Consider the following 14780-nt stretch of genomic DNA (forward strand, 5'->3'; position numbering starts at 1 on the left):
TTCCAAACAATTTAGGAATGTTAGGTGATTTATGCCCTTTATGGATCAAAACCCGACTCTGCGTCAACTACGTAATTTTCCATGGGAGTTTTGCCATGGATCCCCCTCCGGCATGCCACAGTCCAGGTGTTAGTCCCCTTGAAACAACTTTTCCATCACTATTGTGGCCAGAAAGAGTCCCTGTGTGTTTTAAAATTCGCCTGCCTAACGGCGAAAATTTAGGTTCGCGACATCACTACTCTCCACCTAGGACAGTTTCACTTCCCACCTGAGCACAGTGACACACAGAGCAGAGAACGGAGCAGCCATCAAAGGAGGGAGGGAGAGGAGCAGGTGAATGGGTTTTCTGAGTCCCTTACCTTACGTTGCAGGTAGAGGACAGAGGATGCAGCATGTCCGAGCAGAGGGCAGAAGCTGTCCAACTTTCCATTTACCAGGCAGATGATTGGTTGCTAGGACCGCCCATAGTAACAAATCACAAGCTTTTTAACTTGAAAAGTTAGACAGCTCCCACCTTCTGCTTGGACATTCTGTCTTCTACATGCTATGTAAGGATGAAATTGGCGGCGGGGGAAGGAGGAGTCACACAGGAGAAGACACATAGGCAGTCTGCCATGTAGAGATACCACAGCGCGCTTGTCACCTGCACATACTCCCCTCTAACCTCTCGTATCTGATCAGGGCGGGCTGGGGTGGGGGAGGGAGTTCTCTGTGTCATCTCAGGCAGTCCGTCTGGCAGCACATCTGAAATGCTCACTCCTCACCGCCGCATGCAGCCAGCAGGATGCCAAAGCGGCGCTCCTGAATGATGTGTGCTCTAGGCCGGCGCCTACCTTGCTAATAGGTAGCGCCGGCCCTGTGTCTGTGGCATTAATCATAATGCCTTGAGAAGCTGTGCTTGGGGTAGCCATTAATAATATTCATGATGTGTTCTTTCAGGCGTATATACAACATCCTGATAGTGTGCCCAATGTATTCAAGCCCAAGTGGGCATCTTATCAGGTACACTACATATTTTGTAGTGCAAGAGATGAAAGGGTTGATTTTAAAAGTATGGTGGGTGGAATTAGACTGAAAATTATCCACCCTTCTCCACTTTTCAGCTTTGATCTTGCACACTGCACATCTCCTGCATGGGTAGAAACCTCCCCTTGTCTGAAAGAAAGAAATGGTATTTGGTGGATCCACCACATTTGGGGCTACCTGTAGTCTAATGGGGGGAACCCCTCTAAAAACCACAGGAGGGACATCCGAAAGAATGGGACCTAATATTCCATCATTCCGGAGCACATGCCAGTGCTTATTAATGATCTTTTTGACAGAGAAGTGCTGCAAAGAATAAGTGGAAAAAAGGCATATTTGAAAGCCTCATTCCTCTCAGCTTGTACCTTTGATGCCAATAGATCTTCCCTATCTCTCTGTTCAGCCCGAACAATGGCATTATTGATCACATCACTGTCATACCCCTTCTCAAGAAATCTCTCCTTAAGGACAGAGGCTTCCAATCGGAAATCATCCAAACTGGAACAATTCCTTCTTAGCCTGAGGAACTGACCGACAGGAATGGACCGCAGCCAAGTTGGATGGTGACAACTGCTGGTGTTGATATATCCGTTCCTGTCAGTAGCTTTAAAGTATGTGGATGTAACAATAGCCCCATCCACCACTCTTATCCTCAGGTCAAGAAAGTGAATCTCAGTTTTGCTAGATTCAAACTGTAGCACAATGCCTCTGTCATTGTTGTTAAGGCAAGCCATAAATTCTACCAAAGAATCTGCATCACCATCCCATAGGAGGAGGATGTCATCAATATACCTTTTCCAAAAAAACAACTCAGAGGTGGATCTGGAACTGATGACATCCTCCTCCCATTTGGCCATGAACAGGTTGGCCATGCTGGGCGCAAATTTAGCGCCCATAGCCACACCCTTGTTTTGCAGATAATAGGTCCCACCGAACCAGAAGTAGTTATGTCCCATCACGAAGTCAAGAAGAGACAAAACAAACTCCCTCTGAATTCTCAACAAGTGGCCTCTGCTCAGAAAGTGGGACACCGCATCTCTCCCATGCTGATGAGAGATGATGGTGTAAAGAGATGAGACATCTGCAGTGGTAAGGATATATGTATCCCTCCACTTCAGACGTCTCAGCTCATTCATCACCTGCGTAGAATCGTGCAGATAGGATGGGGTGCCAACCACCAAAGGCTGTAAAAAGTGATCTATGTATTTCCCCACCCGGGAGGAACCGAATCAATACCACTAATGATTGGCCTCCAGGGTGGGTTACACAGATCCTTATGAATCTTTGGTAGGTAATATATCACCGGTACACATGGGGTGATTGGAACAAGAAAGGCTTTCTCTTTCTTAGTGAGTAATTTGCGGCGGAATCCATCCTCAACTAGAGACACCAATTCCTTCTTGTAGTTACTTGTGGGATTACCACTCAAAGGGATATAGGTGTCTCTATCTGACAGGAGTCTATCCATCTCAAGCTTATAGGCTGCAGTATCTAAAATGACAACCCCCCCACCCTTGTCTGCTGGTCTGACAGTTATATCATGCCTATCATGCAAATGATATACAACATGTATAACTGTGGACAATCTGGAGGTACTTAAATCATCAATGAATATATCTATGGGTGGAGGTTTTCAGTATCCTGGAGGAAATATGAATCAACTATCAATTGAACTTTTTTGCCAATTCCCCATTTTGCATTCCACTTCTCTGCTCTTCTAATTATTTCTGTCCTACCTTTCCTTCCTTCTTTTCTTTGTACCTTCCCTTTTCCAATGATCAGGATGGGGGGGGGGGGGGGGATTGGGAAGAAAAAAAAAAGGGAGCCAAATATAAGGAGGGAAAGACAAAGAGGGAGGAGGGGCCAGATGAAGAGGGGGCGGGGTGGGAGAAAGGGAAAAAGGGGGGCAATGGGCAGTGGGGGAAGTTGGCGATGCATTCAGGCAGTCAGAGTTATCAAACTCTTTCCCTTTTTCCTTTTCTTTCTTCCTTCTCTTCCTTCCTTCCTTAATCTATGAGTTTAACAGTTTTGTTCCCTCTTCCGAGAGATAAATAGATTCCAAAGCCCCCATATCTTAGGATATTGCTCTCGTTTATGTTGCGCTGTAAGTGTAAAATTTTCCATTTTTGTTATGTCTTCTACTCTGTGTAGCCAGGTTGCAATGGTTGGTGGTAGTTGATTCCTCCAGTGGAGGGGGATGCATGATTTGGCAGCATTTAATAGGTGATGGACAACTGATTTTTATATACTCTTACTTTTATAAGGTATTATACGGGTCTGGGCAATAATAGGAAAAAAGGCCGCGCTTAAGTCACAGTCAGGATAGGTAAACGATAATGAACCTAGGCAGCCAGTACAAAAAATACAACTATAGTAATGAAAAGATAAATAAAAGTACAGCGCCAATCATTAATATAGGACAAATCACTAAAAGGTAAGAGTCCAAATATTAAACGGATGATAATCCTCAATAAAACAGATATGAGAGTCCAGCCACCAAAGATGGAGTCAGTACAAGGAAAACATCATCACCCCGTGCAACAGATTAGGTGTCAGCTTACCGGAAACCCTGGACCCCCTGTTAGGGTGGGTCACATGAGCGAGTGGTAAATGAATCCAGGAAGAGGGTCCTCTATGGTGCGGATACCAATCCCAGGATCTTCTCTCCAAGGAGGGCACAGTACCAGTAACTCAACCCGTGCAGTAGGTGAAAATACCTCAAAATCAAGAGGAAGACTCCAATGGCATAGTAAACTACTCAGCTTTATTCATATTAAAAGATGCAAATGGCAACTCACATTTAGATGACAAATCAATGCGCATAAATGGTACACCACAGGTAAGCGTGAAGACAAGCGGACGCGCCTGACGTTTCGTCCTCCCTAGGACATTCTCAAAATTATATGGGTCTGCAATAGCATTTTGTGCCCATAAAGTGGATTTATATCCTTTACGACTAATGAAAAATATATTGTATGTAAATTAAATTTTTTGTGCACAGATTTAAGCTTTAAATTAACTTAATACACACAAATTACATTCCAGGTGTGCACAAACTTAAAGTTTACTTATAGGGCTCTTTCACACGGTCCGCCTCCGTAGGCAGATCCGTGCTGCTCAGCGGGGATCGATCCGCGATCCCTGCTGAGCCGGCGGATGACAGCTCCGTCTCCGCTTGCAGTGCGGAGAGGGAGGTGTTACAGCCCCCGCTGCTCTCTATGGGGAATCGGATGAGAGCAGACCGCCTGTCCGCTCTCATCCGATCCCATCCGATCCGATCCCCAGGACGGATGGAAAATAGGGTTTCCATCCATCCGGATTTTCACGGACAGGATTGGATGCGGATGGCAGCGGGTGTCAGCGGACATGTCACCGCTGACATCCGCTGCTCCATAGGGCTGAATGGGGCATCTGATCAGATCTGCCTAAAAAACTGACAGGCGGATCTGATCGGACCACCCGTGTGAAAGAGTTTACTTATAGAGCCTGTCTTGGAGTGGAAAACCCCTGCTTCATTGCTGGGAAAGCAGTGAACTCTTTGCAGAGGTCTGACATGCCTCCTTTTGAGATTTCTGGGCGGTGTGGAACGTAAACTTTTTTGATTGCTAAGCTATAGGTTTGACTAAAGGCCCGTACACACGTACCGATTGTCGGCCGTAAAGATTCGGCCGACGACCGATCGGCCGATTGTAGGCTTATTAGTATGATGCTTCCGACAGCCGACAGCGCATTTTCGGCCGAAAATAATCTGTCGTGCAAGCATTAAAATTTTTGTTGGCCAACACCAGAACGGCCGATTGTTCACCAGTAAGTACAGAATTTGGCCGACAATCAGCAGATTTGCAAGACTGGGCATGCTCAGAAAAGAAAAAAGACCAGGAAAGTTAACCATCACATGACATCACTTCTGCAGTCGGCTGTTGTTGGCCGACAAAATTCGTGTGCAGTCTTTTGCAGTTTTCAACAGACACGACAGCCCTGGACAAAAGACGGCCGATCGTTCGGCCGACGATCGGTACGTGTGTACGGGGCTTAAGTAGAATAGGGTTGGACTTTTGTAATAAAACCATTGCTTTCGCCAAGAGAACATGGATCACACTCTGTAGCTTCAAGCAGAATTCAGGCTTCTCTACTCAGGCTGTGGTGGCTTCAGAAAAAAAAAAAGAATCATATATTTCACATTTTATGATTTAAAGCACCTGGATTGTGTTTAGCTTATTTAAACTAAAGATTCAATTGGGCTTAAGCTTTTGCACTGGGAAAAGTATGGTCATTTATTTCCTTAACCATTTTTTCCCTTAATCATATCTTATCTAGAAAATTGATGTAGATATAGTCACAGGAGCGCAACTACATAAAAGCTTTCTAGAACTTGATATGCCATTGGTTATTGTTACCAAAATAACATTAATATCCATTCTGCGTGCATTGTTCTGCTCTATTCATAAATTAATTTTAGAGCCAGGCTAGGTGGGGCTTTTAGATTTAAAAATCACTGAATTAGTTTGTAATACATTTGATTATATACACCAAATCTTTCAGTTATTTTGAGAAACGATCTTTCATTTAGACAGTTGATAGTAAGCAGTCTGTAGAAGTCAATTACTTGCTCACAGGTTTTCCAGTAAATCCTGTTTTGCAGCTGCAGAGATACCAGTATTTTTTTAAAAGACCTAAAAAATAAAAGTTAATTATATTTCACTTATATCTGAAGCAGTCACATTTTATAAGACTTTCCAGTAAGAACAACAGAAATTCTTGCTCTGGTATGTTTTTTCTTAAGCAGTAATGTAATAAAAAAAAAAACGGATTATTTGAAGTAGCTGGAAAGTCAAATGAACAATATGTGATTCATCAAAGTTTGTTGAATAAACTATCGAATGTTTTACAGTTTTAAGAAAAAGTGTATATGACATTAATCCAAAAGAAGGGTATGTATTAAAAATAAGAGTGATAACTGAATTAAATATATACAGTAAATCAATATATTATTATACATTTATAGGTTCAATGTTTGTTAAATGTATTCTATTATTTACTTTATTGTTAAAATATTAGAAAGTAAAACCAATGCATTTACTGTACATATCACACATAAAATAACACAAAATACAGTATACACTATGTTACCAAAAGTATTTGGACACCTGCCTAATGGCATCCCAGTCTTAGTCAATATTGAGTTGGCCCACCCTTTGCAGCTATAACAGCTTCAATTTTTCTGTGAAGGCTGTCCACAAAGTTTAGGAGTGTGCCTATGGGAATGCCTGACCGTTCATCCAGAAGTGCATTTGTGAGGTCAGGCACTGATGTGGACGAGAAGGTCTGGCTCGCAGTCTCCGCTCTAATTCATCCCAAATGTGTTCTTTCGGGTTTAGGTCAGGACCCTGTGCATGCCAGTCAAGTTCCTCCACCCAAAACTTGTTCATTCATATCTTTATGGACCTTTTGTGCACGGGTCCAAATCATTTGGTAGAGGGGGATTATGATGTGGGGTGGGCTTAGCCAGTAAAGAGAACTCATAAGGTATTAGCATACCAAGACATTTTGGACAATTTCATGTTCCCAACTTTGTGGGAACAGTTTTGGGATGGCCCCTTCCTGCTCCATCATGATTGCGCACCAGTGCACAAAGCAAGGTCCATAAAGACACAGATGAGCAAGTTTGGAGTGGAGGAACTTGACTGGTCTGACCTCAACCCAATAGAACACCTTTGGGATGAATTAGAGCAGAGACTGCCAGCCAGGTCTTCTCATCCTACATTAGTGTCTGACTCCACAAATGCACTGCGGGAAGAATGGTCAAACATTCCCTTAGGCACACTCCTAAACCTTGTGGACAGCCTTCCTAGAAGAGCTCTTATAACTGCAAAGGGTGGGCCAACTCAATATTGAACCCTACAGAATAAGACTGAGATGGCATTAAAGTTCATGTGTGTGTGTTAGTGCCGGTTTCCACTAGTGCGACTTGCTGTGCGACTTGACACATGTCAAGTCACACAGCAAGTCAAAGGCCATTGATTTCAATTCGGCCCGTTTCCACTGCCGCGACTTCAGTTACTGCGACTTCAAAAGTAGATCGTGCACTACTTTTGAGCCGGCTTCAGTGCGACTTCCCTCTATAATGAGGGACAAGTCGCACTGAAAGCCGCAGTTTACTTTCGCTATGAAGTCGTGCTAGAAGTAGCACGACTTCGTAGCCGCGGCAGTGGAAACGGAGCCTAAAGGCAGGTGTCCCAATACTTTTGAATATAGTATATATCCAGTTCAGCTCTTTGGGCATACTATGTGCGCCCAAAGAGTGAACCTTTGATCACAAGCTGATGGCTGCAGCAGCATCTATCCAAGCACAGATCAGGTTGGTTAAATGTGTCTTCTGGCTGTACTGGCAAGAAAGTGGTGCATATGAAACTGGAAGTGATAACACTTCTGGTTTCATTGTTTGCATGTGAGATCGAGGCATGGATTTGCCTTGGTCTAACTGCAGTCTCTCTTCTCTATATATGTTTTGAGCATCAGTGCCCAATCACTTTCACACAGCTGGCTGCGCAGTGCCTCCCCTCCTGCTGACGACCCTCCCTCCTTCCGTGATTCCTGGGCTGTCCCGTGCTTACAGATGCCCGAAACATATCCAGGGGAGAGAGACTACAGTGAGACCAAGGCAAATCTATACCTCGATCTCACATGTAAACAATGAAACCAGAAGTAATATCACTTCCAGTTTCATATGCACCATTTCCTGGCCAGTACAGCCAGGAGACACATCTAACCAAGCCAATCTGTGCTTGATTAGATGGTGTGAAGGGCAAGGGAGACATTGGGATCTATTAGACCCCTAATTCTTCCAAAAAGAGTACCTGTCACCTGTCCAATGCTATCACATAGGCGTTTATTAACCCCTTGTGATAGAAATCACATAAAAATAAATACAAATATAAAATAAAAACTAAAAAAATAAATAAAATGGTAATAAACCCCCGTTGCCCCCCCACACCTGTGCAAACACAAACGCAAGCCCAGGTTGCATACATGTATGTAAACCTGGGGTCGCACCTTGCATGTGACATATCGCTGCGAACGTCAGAGTGAGAACAATAATTCTAGCACAGGAGCTCCTAGTTAACTCTAAATTGATGAGCTGTAAGGGACTTTAAAGCATCACCTATGGGTATTTTTTGGCACCATCCTTTTTGGCGATATTGTGGGCGCACACAATTTGAAAACATGGAATGTTAGATATATAGACACGTCTCAGGACCTAAACCCTATTGAGCATCTGTAGGGCATACTCAAATGGAAGGTGGAGGAGTGCAAGGTATCTAACATTCACCAGCTCCGTGATGTCCTCATGGAGGAGTGGAAGAGGACTCCAGCGGCAACCTCTGAAGCTCTGGTGAACTCCATGCCCAAGAGGGTTAAAGCAGTGTTGGAAAATAATGGCGGCCACACAAAATATTGACACTCACTTTTGTTACCAGTGGTTTAGACATTAATATCTGTGTGCTGAGTTATTTTGAGGGGACAGCAAATTTACACTGTTATACTGTAACGCTCCTTGCGTTTCTTATAAGGTGTGGATTTTCAGCTGCAGAAGTAGTTCCACGTCAGTAGTCATGTAGGAGATATGCTGAGATACCAATCCCAACCTCAATGACTCATCATGTATGGAAGGTCTTATTTCAGCAAGTAAATACACACAGTAATTAAGCTGGTTCCTAGTGTGACTTTATATACATGTGGTAAGACAATGATAAAGGTCTTAGGGATAGGTTTGAGTGGAAGTGGTAGGTGACAGACACTTGAGGTGAGACAGTGCAGATGGATGCAGGAAGGGTTAGCGATCATGTATGATAACAGATGACAGAGTAGCAGGTGCATACAGGAGAGATCAACCCAGTGCAGGAAATAGTAGCAGTAGCCTCAAGAGCTAGCAATCTAGTTATGCAGATGTAAAAGACAGTCCTTGCTATGCAGAGCTAAATAGGACTAGAATCGGACTAGAATCGGACGCATAACCATCCGAAGTAATCCTAGTAGACCTAGCAACCAATGCTTCTTCAAACATCCTCAGATCCTTCCTACATACCACCGTGCCATTAGAAGCACGTACGCAGTCAGGTGCAAGAATCTCTGTATTTTCATCGGAAACCAGAAATGTGCTTGCAAAAATAGTAGTATCCTCAGGAGGTGGTACAGGAGGGTTTTTTGAACGTGGTATAAAGTTCACTGGAGTTGAAGGAATATCTATTCCAATATTTGTTAATTTCTGGGTGTCCTTCACTGATATAGAACGGGGACAGGGCTGGCAACAGCCTTGATAATTTCCAGGCTGTTTTTCAGGGAAGACCCTTCGGATTCGCCTGGCCTCCATTGGGAGAGCCTTAGGCCTATGGGGTCTGGTTGGGCAGAATGTAATGAAATGTCCCCCTTCACCACAATAAAAACAAAGGCCACAGATTCTCCTGTGATCTCTTTTTTCTTGTGAGGACAACCTAGCATGTATGGCACCAATCTCCATAGGCTCCTCATCCATCTCTGTAGGATCAGGGTCCAAATGGGATGTGTCAGAGTGACAAGGTCGACTGTTTGAGGCAGGCTCGGACCATGACCAGGCAGGATCACCATATCTTCTAGGTCTCCTTTTTTCCTTAGGTAGCCGGGGTCTGTGGTTACCTGGAGCGGGTTTAGGAGTGGGGTCAATAGCTGAATTCTGAGAAGAACTGGATAATGGCATTTCCATTTTTTCAGACTTCCTTTCTCGTAGTCTTCTATCTATGGTGATACTGAGTTGTATCAATGTATCCAGGGTTTTTGGCATCTCTGCTCGGGCGAGCTCGTCCTTGACGGCTTCTGATAGGCCAAGCCTAAATTGGGTTTTCAGAGATGCATCATTCCATCCTGAATCAAGGGTCCATCTCTTGAATTCTGCGACAAAGTCTTCTACAGGCCTTTTTCCTTGTTTCAAGGATCTTAACTGAAGATCGGCAGTACTCTGCCTATTGGGGTCATCATATAGGCTAGTGAGCTCTGCCAGGAACAAGGCATAGGAGTTGAGAAGCTGGTCGTTTTTTTCAAAAAGAGAATCTGCCCAGGCCCGAGGATCGCCTGATAGGTAAGAAATAATAGTACAAACCTTAATGTGATCAGTAAGGTAGGTACGAGGTTTTAGCAAAAAAAGTAACTCACAACTCGAAATTTTTTGCGATCGCCTGTAAATACCAAAGGAGGATTTATCTTGGGTTCAGGAGACTGTGCAGAGGTAAGTTGTGTCAGTCAATTACCTGCTGCGACAGAGCCTGATTGTCGTTTTTCAATTCAGCAAGTGCGTGTATTAACGCAGATACCTGCTGTTTTAATTGTGTCACCTGAGTGGCTACTTCTGCTAAATCCATTTTTTGGGTTCGTTCAATCTGTAACGCTCCTTGCGTTTCTTATAAGGTGTGGATTTTCAGCTGCAGAAGTAGTTCCACGTCAGTAGTCATGTAGGAGATATGCTGAGATACCAATCCCAACCTCAATGACTCATCATGTATGGAAGGTCTTATTTCAGCAAGTAAATACACACAGTAATTAAGCTGGTTCCTAGTGTGACTTTATATACATGTGGTAAGACAATGATAAAGGTCTTAGGGATAGGTTTGAGTGGAAGTGGTAGGTGACAGACACTTGAGGTGAGACAGTGCAGATGGATGCAGGAAGGGTTAGCGATCATGTATGATAACAGATGACAGAGTAGCAGGTGCATACAGGAGAGATCAACCCAGTGCAGGAAATAGTAGCAGTAGCCTCAAGAGCTAGCAATCTAGTTATGCAGATGTAAAAGACAGTCCTTGCTATGCAGAGCTAAATAGTGTAAGCCTAGTACAAGTCTATAGAGATTTCCCCTGTGGGGTACCTAGCACTAATAGCGATAGCCGAAGGATCGCTCAGGAGATGCGGATGATCCAGTAGCAGGATGCAGGGATCAGCGCAGCGAGGTTCGTCAGCGAGGAGAGCTTGCAAGCATGGAAGCTTCAAGCAAGATTAGTATCCAGGTACTGGTGTTTGAACGAACACATGTGAGTGAGAACCGACGCCCTAAATAGCCATCTAGTCCGGCGCTGGGTGATGACAGCTTCAGCCTTAAAGGGAAACACACCTATATGTGTTTCTTCTGTCTAGGTAGATGGAAATCACCCGGAATAAATGTGATAGGAGGCACTGAGAGTGCCAGAACCTTACATATACAAGCTGTACACTAACTACTTTACATTGTAGCAAAGTGTGACTTCTTCAGTGTTGTCACATGAAAAGGTATAAAAAAATATTCACAAAAATGTGAAAGGTGTACTTACTTTTGTGAGATACCGTAAGTTATATAAATAGAGCACTCAGCCAAAGTATATAAAATCACAACAATAAAAAATTATATATACTGCACAGTGTTTATTATGAGCTCAATAGTATATACAAACATACCCTTAGTTTGTACAGAAAACCAGATGAGTATATAATGAAACATCATACCACACAAATGTGTAAAATCCCAAATAAAATGCCTTATGCAAAAAAAATTGCCTTTGTGCCCCATGTGCTTTACAACCATTGTTGTACTTTCCACTTTAAGCCTTCACTCACCATGTGCAACCTCCACCTTCACAAACCACTTACCAGATATATAGACCCACTGATGTTTAGGGTCAAAATACAGGATCATGGGAGGGTTCCCCCACTCCACCACCTCACTTTTTCTACAGCACCACCTCAATCCTCTTGCTCTTCACAGTCTGCACCTCTTATCTCTCCAAATGGGTTTCACCACTACTGTTCTTCTTTATGTCATGTATAGCTCTATTCAAAAGCCCGTTTCACCTTAACGGCCTCATCAGGGAGTGTAGGAGAGATAAGTACTGCAGACCCTGGAGAGCAAGAGAATTGAGATGGTTCTGTTGAATAAGTGGGGTGGAGGAGTGACGGAACCCTCCCATGATCCTAAGCATGTTTTGACCCTAAACAGCAGAGATCTCATGCTAGAATTATTGCTTTCACTGCCATTCATGGCGATACCTCACATGTGTGGTGCAACCACTGTTAAATATGCATGCATAACCTAGGTATGTATTGGCACAGGATGCTGGGGGTGCTTTAAAAATGTTTTATTTTTTTTTATTTTATTTAAATGTATTTTTTTAGACTGTACCATTTTTGTGATCAACGTTTTTGCTATTGCAAGGAATGTACAACAACTCTTGTAATAGCATGACCCATGACAGGTCCTCTTTATGGAGAGATCTGGGGTCTCCTCTGGCCTCCAAAGCATCTGCTCAAACCAAGATTAGACGATTTGATGGTAATGGCTTGTTTACATGAAACCGAAACCGTAAGTGACAAAATCCTCATCACTTCCAGTTTCTGAAAAGAGGGATGGGAACTTCCATTCCTTCCACTCTTTCTAGTGAATGGGACCGAAGCAGTCGCATTGTTACCGGGCTCCCCGATTGGACAGAAGAGCCCAGTAAAGTTGGCGTCAGGAGGTTCTACCACCTGTTGAAGTGATCAAGTGGCTGTATAGCCACCTGACTTACTTCTAAATTAAAGAGAATCACAGGCTGAAAATTTTGATACATCCTATCAGTGGCAAGTGTCTGTCTGCCAGTCTGTCAATTAAAGTCTGTCGGAAGTTAGTAGAAAGGGGTTAAACTATGTGTTTAATATTTTATTGGACAATACACATATTTTAACTGCATAATTTAAAAAAAAATAAGGATAACCACTGCTAATATCATAGAATTAATATTTTCTAAATATTTTATATAGCAAAATCAATTTTAAAAACGTTAAATATTTTGTAAGTATTAATGACTCGGAAACACATCGGGTGGCAATTATGAAAACTAACACACAGTTGAACATAGTCAAAGATGCCCTAAGCTATTAAAACACAATTAAATAATTACAGTTACTTTGCAAAAACAAAAAGAAAGGAAAAAAATAAAGCACTTGTTAAACTATTGTTTTTTTGTTTATGAATGTTCCTTATCATTGATAAATGCTTTTCATACTTCTGAGATGGACCAATTAGTGTGACAGGCTATATCAGGATATTGTCTAAATAAAATACCCAGTGCTATTTCTTCACCTGAAAAAAAAAGAAAAGAAAAATTGCAATACACAAAATACACAACCAGAATTTCAAATCAAAGAAATTCCTTCACAATCTACAACCTTTTACCTCTACTGTAAAAATGTGTTACTGCTGCTCACATTATATGTTCCTGCATGTACAATCAGTGAAATAAATAAATCTATGCCACACTATAATAAATCTTATAAACATAATTTTACAAAACATGTATTGTAAACATTTCATGGTGTTCTCTCCATAAATGACTGGTCTTCCCTCCAAGGCTCACTGCTCTCTCAATCCACCTTCATCCAGGTGAACAATTATAGTGCTTTCTGTCTTAATTATTATATTTAAAAAAAAAACATTTTCCAATAAAACACTCACATTGTATAGTGCACTATACTGGTGCACTGCAGAAATCACATGTACTGCCCCCTTAAGATTTAAAAGACATTTGGCAACTTACAAAATGGTGTTCAGCTCACTTCCGAGTAATGCGGCATGACGTTGTGAGGAGGATGGCGTGGAACACTGATATATAATGGTAATTAGCATGGTATATGGTAATTTTTGGAATGATTTATGGAGAGAACACTATGAAATGTATTTAATTAATGTTTTGCAATATTATATGCATAAGATTTAATACTAAGTGGCATAATTTAATTTATATATTTTACGCACTAGAGTATTAACCACCCCCCGTCCGCGCTACAGCCTATATACGGCTGCAGCGCGGACTCGAATTTTCGGGAGGCCGTTTTTAAACGGCCTCCCAGTGACACGCCCCCAGCGCGCTCCCGCGAGCGCGCTGCGGGGAAAATCTGTGTCGGCCGTGTCCCTTGGACACGGCCGATCACAGATCGTGGTGAATGGCCAATCACAGCGGCCATTCACCACGTGATCTGGCCGTCCAATGAGCAATGATCTCATATGTAAACATATGAGATCATCTCTCATCGCCGTCGCTCCTCCCTCACACGGAGCCTGCAGTGTGAGGAAGGAGGGGGAGCCGTTAGCCGCCGGGGACACAGAGACATGTAATCAGGGCACTGATCACCAGTGCCCTGATTACACAAGGTAAAAAACACACACACAGTGCCCCCCCATCAGTGCCCACAGTGCCCGCCATCAGTGCCCCCCATCAATGCCCACAATCAGTGCCCATAGTGCTGCTAGTCAGTGCCCATCAGTGCCTGCTCATCTAGGCACTGGTGAGCACTGACTGGCAGCACTATGGGCACTGAGTGTGGGCACTGATGGTGCTGCCCATCAGTGCCGCTCATCAGTGCCACCCGTCGGTGTCCAGTGCCATCCGCCAGTGCCCATCAGTGCTGCCTATCAGTGCCCATCAGTGCCGCCTCTCAGTGCCGCCTCTCAGTGCCCAGCAGTGCCACCTGTCAGTGCCCAGCAGTGTCACCTGTCAGTGCCCAGCAGTGCCACCTCTCAGTGCCCAGCAGTGCCGCCTCTCAGTGGCCAGCAGTGCCGCCTATCAGTGCCCAGCAGTGCCGCCTATCAGTGCTCATCAGTGCCGCCTCTCAGTGCCGCCTCTCAGTGCCGCCTATCAGTGCTCATCAGTGCGGCATATTAGTACCTCCTCATCAGTGCCCATAAGTGCCACCTCATCAGTGCCCATCAGTGCAGCCTATCA

This window comes from Pelophylax lessonae (assembly GCF_965119305.1).
Source record: "Pelophylax lessonae genome assembly, chromosome: 3".
Classification (NCBI taxonomy): Eukaryota; Metazoa; Chordata; class Amphibia; order Anura; family Ranidae; genus Pelophylax; species Pelophylax lessonae.